We start from the raw sequence: 17,655 nt of genomic DNA, 5'->3' as shown, positions 1-17,655 counted from the left end.
ATATATACACACAATAAGCGGCAGAAAAAAAGCATTTGCCTCCGGCAGGCCACGGAACAGCCGCCTTAAATATAACGGCGGTTGTCCGGCGGCCCAGCCGCGGAATGAAGGCAGTAGACAGCCGGCTGCCGACTTTAAAAAGCGGCTGCCGCCGGCGGTGCGCCGTCAGACGTGTTTGCGATTAGCCTTTATGACGCTTCTACTGCCTCCAGAGCACCGCCGGTGGTCCGCCGACTCATTGCTATCTGGGTACATCAATTACAACCTTACTATAGTGATTGTATTTACTAGCTGCTGACCACCTTCAAAAGTGCATAACTCACATGTAAAATCATTAAACAATTCCATAAATGTTTCTCAGTTTAAAAAAGCTTTTTATTTTATACTCTGAGGCTATTTTGGGGATTTTGGCCTGGATTTGGCCTACCCAATTTCAAAAGCTTCTCATACCCACAAGCAGAGGTACACATACAAAAGTTTGGTATAATTTTACAGGAAAACCTTTGAAATTACATAAAACACTGTTAAAAGTGCTCAACATTGTTGTATGTGTTGTCAGTCCTCTAGTAAACCCAAAAATAAATAGGCGCTTTTTGATGTTTTTTTTCTAAAGTCTGTATTTAAAAGTGTATAACTCTGGCCCTGAGTGTAACGAAACCTGCAGACAGTTTTGTTTGATTCCAGCAATTGCCAGTTTACAGAGGAAAAAGGATTTTTTTCTCTATCATAATAAATGCAAAAGTTATTTTACTCCAACTGATGGGAGGAATAATACCTTTTTTTTTATACAATTTCTGCCTAAAAACATTTGAAGTGCTCCCATAACCACATACAGTGGAATAAATGCAATTGTTTTATATCATTTTACAGAAAACCCTTTGAAGTTAAATAAAAAGCTGCTGTTTGTGACAAATAGTGTTATTTATGTTGTTTTTCATATGATAAAACAACAAATTTTCTTTTTTTATGTTGTAAATACTGTCTTTGATAGTGTATAACTCTGGTTCTGGGTGCTCTAACAGACTGCAGACAGTTCTGGTTGTTACCAGCAGCAGACAGTAAACACCCAAAAACTCTTTATGTCGCATTCAAAAGATATTCTTATTTTACTGAAGCATGCAAAAATAAATTTTTCATATAAATATTAATTTTTCTGTTTTGCACATATAATAAAAAGCAAGGGATTAATTATGCACACAACCAAAGAAAATGCTGTGAATGGACTCATTCTTTAGAGTAGGACCTAAGATAAAAGATGGTGTATCGTTTGTTGCTATCTGTGCTATCTGAGGCACTTCACACTCAAGTTTCCCATATGTTTACAAAAGACAATTTTTTACCTCATTATTCATTCGACGATTGTTCGAATTCATACTCCTTTTTTTATAGTTACACCACAACTGTGCCGTATCGGAGTAATGTAGGTTCTAAATAGGGAGCACTTCACAAAGTCAGAACACATAAAACTTCCTTATGAGCATATTGGCTTGAGCATAAATTTGACATCGCTGACGATACATATCTTTGTCATCCATCCAGTCATTAGATATAACATGACCTGTGGGATTTTAATGTCATATGTTTTATTAATATTGTATTTAGAAGTGTTTTCAATAATCATTATAGTATGCTGAAGTAAAAGATTGTTTGTGTTTGTCTGAGAGAGTGGAAAGTTACTGAGAGGAAGCAGCCTCTGTGTTTGCAAAAGTTACAAGGTCGTGGTTGGATTAGTGAGGAATTTGCAGGTGGCAACGGTCAAGATAAAGAGAGAGGCTTAAAAAGGAAAAGCAAACAGATAACTATGTATTAACTAATGCTTTAATATTCACAGGATAAAATATGCAATATATTTCTTACTTAATCAGTATTAATCATTGAATAGTTGATGTAATAAATATAAAATGTTGTCTTTGATAAATGTGTATTAACCAATGAAATGAAGGTTGTATACAGAATAACCTAATGGAGACATGACAGCTTAACCTTGAAGAACAGAACCTCCTGTGTTTGTTCTTTGTGTGTGTATTCTTCCCTAACAGATTGGGTGGGGTAATGGAGTCAGATAAACAGAAAGACCAGTTGGAGAGGAGATTTTCTGAAGAAAGATCGACGTCACATATTTTATAAATATGCATGTTACTTTTTGAGCTGGTTGTTCATTGCTTGAGATGACCCAGCGCTGTAAAACTTTTTCATATCTGATCAATAAAGCACTTAAAGGGCCATTTCACCGATAGGAACATTAATCTTTATGGAAAGTGAGTCATATTTGTAGTCAAAATGTAACATAAATGTAGAATTTTGTGCCTATTTGACAGAGAAAAGACAAAATGTGACTTTAGAGCACATTTGTATGAAAAACTACAACTGCCACTATGCACCACAATGCACAGCTCTGCAAGCCACTCCCATTACTCGGAACACGGCTCAGACATGCTATTATGTACATAAATGCCACGTTAGTAAAACAAAGAAAATAGCCACCACCACTGTGTCTGACTGACACCAATGACACCATGATTTACTTTTAAACGTGATGTTACATTGTGGTACACACAATAACACTCTGGCCTGGTGTGTAGCAAAGTCTTATTCAAACAGTAACGTGCGGTTTCAGATCCGCAGTACAAATGTCTTTCCAAGTACTTAAAAAAAGTGTATGCAATTTAAATGTTTATTTAGTTTTACCAATTTTCTTTTTGTCTCTCGTTTACTGTAATTACATTTGTGTTATTATTGGCCTCACTGCTCTCACAATATAGACATATAAAACACCGCTCAGATATGCTATTGTGTACATAAATGCCACGTTAGTATAACAACGAAAATATAAACTCACTTTAGTCAGACGTCCGTTTGTCCTTGCATCCTCCACACAAACGCGTCCCCTGCATAATATCTCCACAGACGCGCTGCCTCAGCTCTTGGAGCTTGTGCTCGTAAACCGAAACACGTCTTTGAAATAAGCACGCGACCAGAAACATTCACAAAACAAACGTCCATATCCTTATCTGATCCAGAAATGTTAAACCGAAAGCAAACGGCGCGAGTCCGTCCAAGCTTATATACTCCGCAGCGCGTCTGCTCGTAAACCGAAACATGTCCGTGAAATAAACGTTCCAAACGCGCGCAAACTTCCTCTCTTGCATAGAAACCTTCACCAAACAAACGTCCATATCCGTATCTGATGCAGAAATGTTATAAAGAAGCCACACAGCGAGAGAACAGGCAAGCTTCTCTACGCAGCAGAGGCCGATGGTTGCTGCTTCTTCACCGGGCTCCTCTACCCAGCCGACGCCCAGGCTCCGGCCTACTCCTCGGGCTTCTGTTCCTACATCTGCCTCAGCTCTTTGCAGTATTGTGGCTCATAAAGGTGCAATGAACAGCGGATTAGAGCATCACGCTTGTAAAATCACCCTCTTCCATGTAATATTGATTAACTTCCACTGTTATTGTAACATGAATTCTGGCTCGCTCCACAACTTCTGTTTAGCTTAGCTTAGCATAAAGATGGCGGCTGGTCGTTTTTTTTCGGTCTGTGTTCGTATATTTTCGTAAGTCCCACCCACTTATCTGTAATTGGTCTGAAGCGTGAGTGGGTCCCACCCATAGCCCCCACCTTGGAAAAATGAGGAATGAGTGTCTGTAGTCTTTCACACTCAATAGAGATACAGGATTTCCTTCTTTCAATGACGCAAAATGACGATTTTTGCATCATTGAAAGAAGGAAGTGCCTCACTGAAATCAGTATTTCTCCCCTCTCAGGGGAAACTGAGGGAATGGTGCACGACCATTCAAAAACATGACTGGGGTTCTAACGGTACAAAGCTTAATGCAAATGGGTGAAGTTTCCCTTTAATTTTAATACCGTGTCTTTCCTCTAATTATGAACATGCAATGGACGCCTTAAAGTCCAACAGACCTAAGTATTTTATTTCATCACACTCATCAAGAGGGCTGTCTGACAGATAAAAAGTCGGAAAGGTTGATTTACTGTCCTCATTGCTTCTAACCACCATAATGTGGGTCTTTTTAGTGTTATATTTAATATCATACTCCAGTCCATATTGCGAGCAGACTTTCAGCATCTGCTGCATCCCAACGCTATATGGACAGAGCAGGACAAGATCATCCGCATACATTAAATGATTAACAACAGTGTTGCCCACTAGACAGCCAGTTTTTAACCCATTTAACCGATCCGACAGTTCATCCATGTACACATTAAAAAAAACTCCATTACTAACATGAAATGGAGCAGATACAACATTGTCCCATTTAACCTGAAACGTTTGATGGGCATACCAAAACACTAAAATTCTCACTAAAAATGCAGGGGCACCTCTATCTAACAATTTTACAAACAGTTGTTCATGATTGATTCTATCAAATGCCTTTGATGCATCAATAAAACATAAAAACATTGATGAATTCAGGCTGTTATACCTGGACACAATCTCTTTAAGAGCAAAGATGCACATATCGGTTCCATGCTTTCTTTTAAACCCAAACTGATTGTCAGCAGTAAGGACATACATTTCTAGCTTTGTTAACAAAATTCTCTCCAGTACTTTAGACAAGATACTGGCTAATGCAATTGGTCGATAATTGTCAATACTGTTGAGCTTACCAGACTTGTCTTTAAACACAGGTAGTAACATCACAGACATAATAGCATCAGGCAGGACCAGTGTTGGGTAAGTTTCTCAAAAAAAGTAATTAATTACTAGTTACTAATTACATCTTCAATCATGTAATTAGATTACTTTACAAATTACTCGCTCCAAAAAGAATTTAAATACTTATTACTTATTACTTTCTAAATCCTATTTAGTACATGATACAAGGATAGGCTTGAAATGACTCGAAAAAATAATTTATAAAAGTACATAAATTATTCTGGTCCCACTTTAGGGTCCAATTCTCTAACTTTTAACTACTTTTGCCTAAATATACTCCAACTACTGCTTATTAATACTAAAGAAGTTGTTAATTTTAAGTATTGGTAGAAATGGGGAGGGTTAAGGATGTAGAATAAGGTTTTGCAGAATCAGGCATTAATATGTGCTATTAAGTATTAATAAACAGCCAGCATCTCATTAATATTTATGCTAATAATCAACCAGTTTATGTGAGAATTGTAAACTAAAACCATGTTAAATCCAATATAGTATACATAATTGTTTTACATACCATACAAAGTATTTAGTTACATCAGAAGTAACTGTAATTAAATTACAATAAAAATAAGAGTAATCCCTTACTTTACTTTTTCAAGGGAAAAGTAATTAAATTACAGTAACTAATTACTTAGTAACTAGTTACACCCAACACTGGGCAGGACACCATGAACCAGACACCCATTAAAACACATCGAAAGCAATGGACAGAGCTTATGATTGCATATTTTAGATGTTCTGCATTAATGTAGTCCATAACACAGGCTTTGTTAATCTCCAACATATTAATGGCATCACAGTTATCTGCTACCCCAACCAACATATCTGCTGAGATATCAGTATGTTCATGACTGATTTTAACTGGGTTACTTTTAATACAATTAAATAGGTCACAATAATGCTCTCGCCAAAGCTCTGCTATTTTTTCTGGGCTACTAATACCTTCAATAACAGCCGGTAGGGATATTTTATTGTTATTCATAATTTTGACCTCTTGCCAAAAATCAGTATGATTATTACTATGTAGCTTTCTGGCTAGTGAGTCTGCTCTCAATGTATTTTCATTTTTCTTAATAAAACGTAATGCATATTTAACTCTAGCATTTGTCAGTTTTTTTCTATCTAACAGTTTCCCATGTCTAGGCCTTCCTGCCTCTGTCCAGATTCTAAAGGCCTCTCTTGCCTCAGCGTACTGCTCAGCCACAAACTCATTCCACCCAGGTCTAATGTTAGGCACCTTACATTTTCTTTTACAAAATGGTTCACTGGAAGCTTTAAGTCCTTTCACAATACCATCATACATGGCACAGAGTTTTTCAACATGTAACACATCCTTACAATTAATATCTGAACACCTTAGGGCATCATAAGGCAGATCAATATCATTTAGAGAACTTTCAGTTCGCAAGGAGTATTCAGCCAACTCCTCTATACTCAGCTTTGACCAGTCCAGTTTACATAAAGCCACATTATTATTCCTGGACAGCAAGGGAAGTTTTTCAATATCTAACAAAGCAGCAATAGGTATATGATCAGAGGTGGCAAGTTTATATAGTAGATCTCCACATTTAACAGTGAGGCATGAGCATCAGCTGTGGCAAGTTTATATAGTAGATCTCCACATTTAACAGTGAGGCATGAGCATCAGCTGTGGCAAGTTTATATAGTAGATCTCCACATTTAACAGTGAGGCATGAGCATCAGCTGTGGTCACAATATGATCTAACCAAGATGTTGTGTTCCACGCATCGCTAACATAGGTAAAACTTGAGTCAGGCAGCAAAGCAGTGCTTGATAGAATTAATTTAGACTCATTACAGAACTGCTGTAAATGTTTTGCAAATAAAGATTTGCTATCTGACATGTCAGCATTAAAATCACCCATAACATAGACACAAGATGAACTATTCTCCTCTATGAATACCTGAATGACAGCTAACCTGTTCAAAAATGTATCTTCATTCTCGTATGATTCATAAGGTGTTTAAAACAATACATTTCTTATCATTAAAATTACACTCTAGCCCTATGGCCCAGTCAACATTTAGGCGCACCACATTCACCATTAAGTCATATTTGATGTTCCACAATATTGCCACACCACCAGCTATCCTACCTCGAACCAGCTTTGTGCTAAGGTCAGTAGTGGATTTCCAGCCCCATGAAAATTTGTATGTAAAGTATTCAGCTTATCCAGTTCTTGTTTCGCCAGCCAGGTTTCTTGCAAGCACAAAATGTCACACTCATCCAGCAGTGTATCCACAACCAGGCGTCTTGTTATATCTGTAGCAGTATGACCTACTCGCAACCCACGGGTATTATATGAGCCAACACGCATTTTTACAATGTTTTATCATCACCAGCGATGCAGCTGGCCTTCATCCCGTCCTCACCCACAACCACAGCAGGCATGGTAGCATCATTGACGTCACCAAAACCGCCATGCTGCACTGATGTAAGCGACATTTTGCTCTCAATAGAAAATAAACTCACCGCACTCGACAATAGGATTGCAATAATAGAAGTCATACACAAAGAATTCCAGGAACTACGGCACAGCTTAGAATTCAGCCAAGAACAGATAGATACACTCACTAAAGAAAATAACTTCCTGAAGGACTCGGTTCACGAACTCACTGCTCAACTCACTTCTGTTGTCACCGAAAATAAAACCATGAAAGAAAATATTTTGGACTTACAATCACGCAGCATGAGGGACAACTTGGTTTTCACAGGCATCCCGGAACAAACTCCAGACGACCCCGAAAAATCAGTTAAGGACTTTATGATAAAACAACTCAAACTACCAGCGGAAACCGTACAGAGCATCACCTTTCACCGTGTTCACCGCATCAGATCCAAAATCATCAACAACCGTCCACGAGCGATCATCGCGAAATTCGAGCACTACAAACATAAAGAACTGGTTCAGAGACAGGGCAGACAACTCAAAGGCACAAACTACGGACTCAATGAACAATATCCAAAGGACATTCTTGAACGCCGGAAACAACTCTTCCCAATCAGAAAACAAAAAATAAACGAAGGAAAAAAGGCAATCATTACAGTGGACAAATTATACATAGACGGACAACTATATCGCGATAAGGACATTACTCCCTGGCTTTTTTGAAGACTTCACCTAAATCCGTAAGTCAATAACTATCATAACCAAACTAAACGCATTCACTATTTTCTCTCTTTTTTTTCTATTAGATGTGCTTTTACTTTTGCACCCAGGTCTCGATTCCCCCGTACCATATTCCACTATATGCTTGCATTTAATGGTTTCTGTTTTGTTGTTGCTGTTCTGTGGTGTATATTCTGTCAGTTGTATTTATGTATCTTTGTTAGTCGGTCAACAACATTGCATTGTTATGCACACATACACTACACCCACTTGAATATATATACTCACATTTATACATGTACAGTATTAACAGGCTTACACATTAATATACATAGATGACATGTTTTGATGAAAAATAGACATATATCACTTTTGTAACCTGGAACATTCGTGGAATTGGCTCTCAGACAAAGAAGGTCAAAGTTTATAACAAAATTAAATCATCAAATAACCCTCATTTATTCTCTGCTCACTACAACACAAAACAAAGAGGCGTTTGCATTTTAATAGGCAAAAAAGTCTCTTTTGTTCATAATACCACCATCACAGACCCTGAAGGCCGTTTCATTATCATAAACATCTCCATTAATAATAGCCCAGTCACAATTGGCAACGTATATGGCCCAAATACAGATGACCCATCCTTTTTCCAGACATTTTTCTCTTCACTTTCAAATTTTTCTAATTGTCCAGTCATAATCGCAGGCGATTTCAATACAGTTCAACAATAGATAGATGTAATAGCTTAGGCAATAAACGCATTCGGAAATCTGCAGAAACCATAAAACAGTTCATGAGTGATTTTGGTTTTGGCGATAGTTGGCGTCTATAGCACCCCAATACTAAAGAATATTCATTTTACTCATCAGTACACCACTCATATTCCCGCATTGACTTTTTTCTCACTAGTAATTCTATCATATCACATATTTCTGAATCAAAGATCCATTCAATAATCATAAGTGATCATGCCCCGGTAACATTGAAATGGAACACAACTCGTCAATATAAACCAACTACTAGATGGCGATTTAACACATCTCTTTTAAAGGACAATGATTTTGACAGTTTTTTTAAAAGAGAGTGGGCATGCTTTCTGGAGATGAATGACTCCCCGGAAACATCTCCATCTCTTCTATGGGAAACAGGGAAAGCAGTACTAAGAGGAAAAATTATTTCATTCTCTGTTTACAAAAAAAGGAAAGAAAAGGATCAACAAACAGAACTGGAACAAAAAAATCAAACTACTAGAAGACATAAACATGAATAATCCAACAGAAGAAACACAGGATTCACTAAGAACATATAAACTCAAATTGAATGAATTAATAAATAAACATACACAATTCCTAATTCATAGATTAAGACAGGAAAACTTCCACCATAGTAATAAATCCGGTAAATATTTGGCAAATCAAACAAAATAAGAAAAGAAAAGAAAAAGAAAAAGAAAAAGCAACAATCCCAGTGATTGTGGATGCAGCAGGGAAACCTACCAACTCACCAGAAGAAATAAATCAAATCTTTCAAAATTTTTACAGTAAATTATACTCCTCTGAAAAAGACCCAGATCAAAAAGACATCGACTCATTTCTTAACCATATCAACTTGCCTCAACTCAGTAACCATCAAATAAATTCTTGAATTGCCTTTAACAGAACAAGAACTTTCTAATGCCCTCAAACTCATGCCAAACAATAAAGCACCAGGCCCCGATGGATTCCCTGCTGAGTTCTACAAACACTTTTGGTCCATTTTATCACCACTCTTTATCCGTATGATTACTGAATCAAAAGAAAAATCAAAACTCTCAGATAGAATGAACACAGCCACAATTTCACTCCTTCTTAAACCAAATAAAGACCCAACATTACCGTCAAGCTACCGTCCAATTTCACTAATCAATGTGGACATTAAAATCATTGCGAAAGCACTAGCACATAGAATAGAAAAAGTCACACCATCAATAATACATCCAGATCAAACCGGTTTTATCAAAGGTATACTTTCATCAAACAACACACGCAGACTTTTTAACCTAATGCATTATTCATGAACAAAAAAAACCCCAAAACAATCATAGTTACTCTCGATGCAGAGAAGGCTTTCGATAGGGTCAACTGGAAATTCCTGTTTTCCACATTAGAGAGATTTGGTTTTGGAGAGTCATTCATTAATTGGATTAAAATTCTATATACATCACCTTCAGCCACTGTCATCACCAATGGACTAACATCACATATCTTCACACTGCATCGTGGGACCAGACAAGGATGCCCACTCTCCCCCTCATTATTTAACATTTTCATTGAGCCATTAGCAACAGCTATCCGTCAAAACAGCTACATCAAAGGTATTCAAACACTAAATATGCATCATAAAATTAGTCTTTACGCTGATGATATATTACTATATTTACAAGACCCGTCATCATCATTACAAGAAACGATTAAAGTCATAGACACATTTTCAAATATCTCTGAATACTCGATCAACTGGAGCAAATCTTCAATACTTTCATTACATCCCAACAGCTTGGATGTGACATCCCAAACACCACCTATTCATTTGTGCTCCAATCACATCACATACTTAGGCATTAATGTTTCCCCCAGACTGTCAGAGCTGTTTGGACTTAACTTTACTCAATTACTTAAAACAATAAATGATGACCTTATAACCGCTACCTCTAACTTGTAAAAATATTAGTTATATATCTGTTTATAGGGAGGGTACTTCTAACTATATTTTTGTTGTATTAAACACAGAACATTCAATAAAGCAAATGGGGTACAGGTATTGTACATAAACAACCTTATGATGTGTAAACCCAAATAAACTGAAGTGTTTCCATTCATTTAAATCATTTTATCTATTATAACAAAGTATAAACATTTACAAAACCCATATATACACATCCAGAAACATTGAAGTGAAAGTCTTAGCTGTTTGTGATGATGATGATGATGATGAAGATGATAAAGATGATGAATGTCCAGTTTCAAATAGTGCAGGAGACAATGTCTAGGAAAATCAATGTGCAAGCAAGTAATTCAAAGTTCCTCACGCAACGAGCAAGTCTTCGTAAACTCAAGTGGCATAATCCTTTTTTCAGATCCACCACATTTCCAAAGGTTACATCCTGCTTCAAAATCCTTTCTGATACATGTCATTTCAGAATCATGGATAAGGACATTGTGACATCTCCCCCCAAAACATGAAGTCCTTCTACAAATTAAACAAAATATATAAGAAAACAACTATACATAAATAAACCAACACATCACCAATAAATTCAAGAAAGGAAACAATGCTTACTTTAAATTGAGCAGAAAACTCAAGGTTTCTCAATAAGGACCAATTGTTTGTATTGAGCTACAAGCCATGCTTGCTCCTCCATTACAGATCTGACTTGCTCTACACCACACCCCTACTTAAACCTGGAAGTACAGCTCACTGTTGCCCTCTCATGGTGTGTAGTAGCATTACAACAAAAAAAAACAATGTGACAGTTTTGTGACTGTTACATATGCACCCCCTCAAAATTAAGACTTGGCATAGCCATGGCAAGGCTTTAAATTTTGCACATGGTAAGTATCAACAATTTCAGGATCAGACAACAAAGAAACAGAATAATTGACAGGACCTAAACATTTAACTACTTTGGCAGGTCCTTTCCATCTATCAGACAACTTTGCCATAAAACCCTCCTCAGCTCTGGACAAGGGATGAGCACGTATCCAAACTACATCGCCCACGTGATACTGGGTTTGCTTGCGGTGTAGATTGTAGTAACGTTGCTGTTTACATTGTGCTTTTTCCACATTCTCCTTTACCAGACGGATGAGGTGCTGATGACGGTCAAGTGTTTGATAGATGGGACTATTTGGATCAGGTGTCTTGTGTAGTTGAATTGCTCTTTCTACTGGACCTTTCAGGTTTCGACCCAAAGCAATTTGTGCTGGGGAATGACCAGTACTCTCTTGCCACGCAGTATTTATAGCAAATCGGAACTCAGGTAACCATTTGTCCCATTGTCTATGCTGTTCTCCTACATAAGATGCCATCATTGTCTTCAAGGTTCTGTTGATGCGCTCGGTAAGGTTGGTTTGAGGATGATAAGCAGTGGTGAGCTTTTGGACCACTCCCCATTGCTTGCATATTTGTCCAAGTAAATTTGAAGTAAACTGGGCCCCTCTGTCAGAAACAAGGTAGGCAGGAGTTCCCCATCTTGTGAAGATTTCCTCTATTAATATCTGGGCAATTCGTGGTGCTTTGGCCTGCCTCAGTGGGAAAAGTTCCACCCATTTTGAGCAATAATCCACCACAACTAAGAGATGCTCATTCTGCCGAGAGCTCTTTGGAAATGGTCCCATGAGATCTACTCCAATCATATGACCTGGTTCAACGATAGGAGTGGATTGCAGCAAACCGGATAATTTGGTAAAAGATGGTTTGTATTTTTGACAAGTGATACATTCTTTGCAATGCTTCCAAACATCAGACCTCACACTTGGCCAGTATGCCATGTCTAGTAGTCTTAGTAACGTTTTAAGTCTGCCCAAATGTCCACTCAAAGGGTTGTCATGAGCATAGTGCAGAAACTCTTTCCGAAGTTCTGATGGAATGACGAGTTGCAGTTTCTGACCTGTTTGTTTGTCTGGCATGCTCCTGAACAACAAACCATTTTCCACCACATAATGTACACGAGACATGTCTGGAGATGTATGTGACTTTGTTTTAAAAATCAGCTCCTGGATCTCTGGATCTTTTTCCTGTGCTGCAAAGATACTAGATATCTCCACGGGCAATTTGCTTGGCAAGTTGCTTGACTTGGAATCTTTTACAACTGCAATGATACCTGGAGTGAGCTGTTCTGGTGATCTGGATAACACATCAGGGACGACATTACAATGACCTTTTCGATATTTGACCGTAAAATCATAGCCTTGTAGTCGTATTGTCCATCGGGTAAGTCTGGAGGACAGCTTCGGATGTTGGAATACCCAAGTTAGTGCATTGTGATCTGTTATGACCTCAAATGTTCTCCCTTCTAGATACGGTCTCCATTTTTCAACTGCCCAAATGACCGCTAAACACTCCTTTTCAGATACCGAATAGGACTTCTCTGCTCCTCTGAGTAGTCTGGATGCATATGAAATTACTCTTTCTCCATCTTCCATCTCTTGTGTAAGTACTGCACCCAATCCTATTTCACTTGCGTCTGTCTGTACACGAAATGACTTTTCAAAATTGGGTGATAAGAGAACTGGTGCTTGAATCAAATCTTGTTTTATGAGATCAAAAGCCTTTTGACACTCTTCATCCCAAACCCAGGTAGATTTCTTCTGCTTAAGAGCATGTAAAGGTGCTGCTTTTGTTGAGAAATTTGAAATGAAACGGTGATACCATCCAGCTAAACCTAAGAATCTTTGGACATCTTTGAGAGACTGTGGAGTGGGGAAATTGGCAATAGCTGAAATTTTGTTGAGATCGGTCTCGACTCCTCCTGCTGAAATTATGTGACCTAAGTAATTGATGTTGCGTTGCATGAACTTGCATTTTCCAAGGTTCAGAGTAAGCCCAGCATTATGCAAACGTTGCAGTACTTGAGTGAGGTGGTAGATGTGCTCCTCTTCATCTTTGGAGTATACGACTACATCATCTATATAAACCAGACAACACTTGCCTTTGAGATCTCTCAATACCGTCTCCATGAGTCTTTGAAATGAAGCTGCAGAGTTTTTTAGGCCAAAGGGTTATCTCAAAAATTCAAATAATCCTGCAGATGTTACAAATGCTGTTTTCGCTACACTATCCTCTTCCATTTCAAGTTGCCAATAACCACTTCTGAGATCTAGTGTACTGAAAACAGTAGCTCCATGAAATGACTCCAGTCTTTCCTGAATCTGTGGCATGGGGTACGCATCAAGATGTGTTTTTGCATTCAATCCCCTATAGTCAATGCACAATCTCAAACTTCCATCCTTCTTGGGAACGACCACAACAGGAGATGCCCATGGTGACGCAGATGGTTGTATGATCTTCTTGTCCAACAATTCTTGAATTTCCTTGTCCACAAATTGCTGTTTGTCAATAGCAAGTTTGTAGGCTCTCTTCCTTACCGGGAGTTCATCAGTGGTTATGATTCTGTGTTTTACTACATTTGAATGACCAACTTCTTTAGAACACACTGTGGGCCAATTACTCAACAGATTTTCCAACTTTTCTCTGAATAGTGGAGAAGTTTCTGCTTTCTCTGTTAGCCTCTGTATGGATTCAAACACAGTGTCATCAATGTTAGGTGGGGGCATGGCCAAGTAAAAGTAGACCGAAGAAGTGGAATCCTGTGTCATAAATGGGTAAAACTGATTAACCTCCTGATTATTTGCAGATGGTAAACCATAGTGAGCTTTCTTGAAATCCAGCACTATCCCAGAATGCAACAGGAAATCCATTCCTAAAATAACTGGTAAGGTCAAATCTCTGTCCTTTAAAATAAACAGTTTCAATGTAAATGGTTCTCCTTGTATTGTGCATTGCCATGTTACCTTTCCAAGGGCTGCTTGTTTCTGTCCATTGGCTAGCATAAAAGTTTGGCCTTTGCTTGACTGACTGGACTCACCCCTGTTCAGATGTTTCCAGACTGATTCTTGAATGAGGGACAATGTACTACCTGTGTCTAGCATGGCTGAAACAAACCTGTCCCTTAAAACTATAGGCAAGTTGACCATCTTGGTTTCAGCTTGATGCTGCACTTCAATGGATTGCACCACTCTAGCGCTTGCTGGTACATGCCTCTTCTTTTGTTCCTCAGAGTTGACCTGACTCCAGTACTTCTTTGCTTCATCAAAGTCACGTTCAATTTGTGTTCCAATTCTGACCAGCTCTCCAACATTGGTCACGTTCCCTCTTAGCAGACTAGCCAGACGAGGATTGCAGTTACGCAGTATGGCCAGTACGATATCCTTCTCAGCCATGTTTTTCCTCCATCTTAAACAAAGAGCACGATAATGGAATGCAAAATCTCTTATGCTTTCCTTGGGTCCTTGCTTTCTCTCTACCAAACATCTTGATGCCACATCCTCATAATCTTCACTCAGAAAAGATTTCAAGAAAACATCTTTAAACTGTCTCCAACTATATACCTTTCTCCGCTCAGCTTGCCACCAGTCTTTAGCAGTATCTTTAAGGACTGTGTTAAGAGATGCTAAGATTTCTTGATCACTCAGAGGCCTCAATGCAAAATACTCTTCACAGCGTTCAATGAACAGAATAGGATCTTCCTCTTGCTTGTTACTAAAACATGGAAAATCTAATTTGACTGGAGGATTATAAGGCATTATCATAGTTTTCTCTGGGTTGTTTAGAGAGCTTTGGTTAACATCATAGGTGTGATTTGGACCCAATCCATCAACATTACCACAACTAATTTTGGAGTGCTCATTTGAGTAAGTGATTTAAACTTGGCTTCTAACTGCACATCTCTCCTTTTCAGGCAGTCTACCATTGATTTCCCAAGATCCTGTACAGACATTTCCATAACCATCTTGACTCTCTCACACTCACGTTCTATGTGATAGTTCACACGGTCTTCCATCCCTTTGCAACTATTCTGATATTCCTCTTGTGAAAGAAATCCACTCATCCTCTTCACGCAATCATCAACTCTTCCTTCCAGCATATTAAATCTATTAGTAAGTTGCTCTACTAGATTTATAATAGTATCAAAACCTGTGTCCTTCTCTGCAGGTGGTGGAGGTGGTGGGAAGTTAAATTCAGAGTCATCCTCTATCTGGGTCTCACTTTCATCTTCCGAATGTATGTATAAATCACTAAAGGTGGTTATCAATTCTTTTATGGATTCTCTGGGATTGGTAAATGACTCAGCTGAGAAATCCACATCTGGGACGCACTCATCCTCATCCAGAGCTATATTACTTGCCATAATAAAATATCCTGTTTAATTTTACAAACAATAGTCAAGTCCCTGTTCGGGCGCCACTATATAACCGCTACCTCTAACTTGTAAAAATATTAGTTATATATCTGTTTATAGGGAGGGTACTTCTAACTATATTTTTGTTGTATTAAACACAGAACATTCAATAAAGCAAATGGGGTACAGGTATGGTACATAAACAACCTTATGATGTGTAAACCCAAATAAACTGAAGTGTTTCCATTCATTTAAATCATTTTATCTATTATAACAAAGTATAAACATTTACAAAACCCATATATACACATCCAGAAACATTGAAGTGAAAGTCTTAGCTGTTTGTGATGATGATGATGATAAAGATGATAAAGATGATGAATGTCCAGTTTCAAATAGTGCAGGAGACAATGTCTAGGAAAATCAATGTGCAAGCAAGTAGTTCAAAGTTCCTCACGCAACGAGCAAGTCTTCGTAAACTCAAGTGGCATAATCCTTTCTTCAGATCCACCACATTTACAAAGGTTACATCCTGCTTCAAAATCCTTTCTGATACATGTCATTTCAGAATCATGGATAAGGACATTGTGATATCTCCCCCCAAAACATGAAGTCCTTCTACAAATTAAACAAAATATATAAGAAAACAACTATACATAAATAAACCAACACATCACCAATGAATTCAAGAAAGGAAACAATGCTTACTTTAAATTTAGCAGAAAACTCAAGGTTTCTCAATAAGGACCAATTGTTTGTATTGAGCTACAAGCCATGCTTGCTCCTCCATTACAGATCTGACTTGCTCTACACCACACCCCTACTTAAACCTGGGAGTACAGCTCACTGTTGCCCTCTCATGGTGTGTAGTAGCATTACAACAACACACATTGTGACAGTTTTGTGACTGTTACAACCTTCAGCGTTGGATGAACTTACCTCTATCCATTATGGGCAGAATATCAGTAATTAAAATGACAATACTCCCTAAATTAAACTATTTATTCACAATGACTCCAACAATACCCACCCTCACCTGGTTTAAATCACTAGATTCAATCATTACTAAATTCTACTGGAAAAATAAGACCCCACGAATCAAATTGACTACCCTACAAAAACCAAAAACACAAGGAGGACTAGAAGCACCAAATTTCTACCACTACTTTTTGGCTAATCAGCTCCAAATTATATATAAATGGTTTCATCCTAACCCATCAGAAAGCACTTGGCAAGATATTGAACAGTCAATTTGTAAGGACATTAACATTTCAGAATTACCCTTCTTTAATCAAACAATCAAAAAGCATCACTGTTTTAAAACACCAACAATAGCCGCAGCTCTGACAGCCTGGTGGAAATTTCACCAAATCACAAACACTCCTCTTGCACCATCTAAATACACCCCGATTTGGAATAACCCAGACTTTACAGTTAACAGGAAGCCACTCAATTTACAAACATGGGTAGATAAGGGCATCACACAACTTCAGCACATCTTCCTTAATAACAACCTGGCACCATTCTCACACTTGGTCCAGAAATATGGCATTGGAAGTAATTGTTTTTTAGAATATTTACAAATCAAAAATCTATTCAATCAAAAATCGACACTCAGACAATTAATTTAGACCTTTCCCCTCCAATCCTTGAGTTAATTAATATATCCTCCCCCAAAAAACTACTTTCCAAATTGTATAAATTAATATCCAAATCAGACAACACATTAAGCCTACCCAATGCTAAATGGGAATCAGATTTATCTATTGCTCCCAATGCCGATTTCTGGACACAAATCTGCAAAAATATATACTCCATGACAAAAAATGCCAACTTACAACTCATACAGTATAAAGTACTTCATAGGTATCATCTAACTGGACGGAAATTATTTAAAATGGGCTTTC

The 17,655-nt window shown here is 37.9% G+C and overlaps 1 long non-coding RNA gene across 1 annotated transcript; it reads right to left on the bottom strand.

The window, feature by feature from the left end:
- Window positions 1-15,988: 15,988 nt before the first annotated feature.
- LOC141368483 (uncharacterized) lies at window positions 15,989-16,650 on the bottom strand. The gene is made up of 2 exons (XR_012371949.1): window positions 16,457-16,650; window positions 15,989-16,366 (listed from the first exon to the last, which is right to left on the bottom strand). It is a non-coding gene; the product is annotated as an uncharacterized lncRNA (long non-coding RNA).
- Between the last annotated feature and the right edge of the window lie 1,005 nt (window positions 16,651-17,655).

The sequence above is a fragment of the Misgurnus anguillicaudatus genome, chromosome 2 (genome assembly GCF_027580225.2).
Source record: "Misgurnus anguillicaudatus chromosome 2, ASM2758022v2, whole genome shotgun sequence".
NCBI classification, from domain to species: domain Eukaryota; kingdom Metazoa; phylum Chordata; class Actinopteri; order Cypriniformes; family Cobitidae; genus Misgurnus; species Misgurnus anguillicaudatus.
This window is presented reverse-complemented; position numbering and strand designations above follow the sequence as displayed.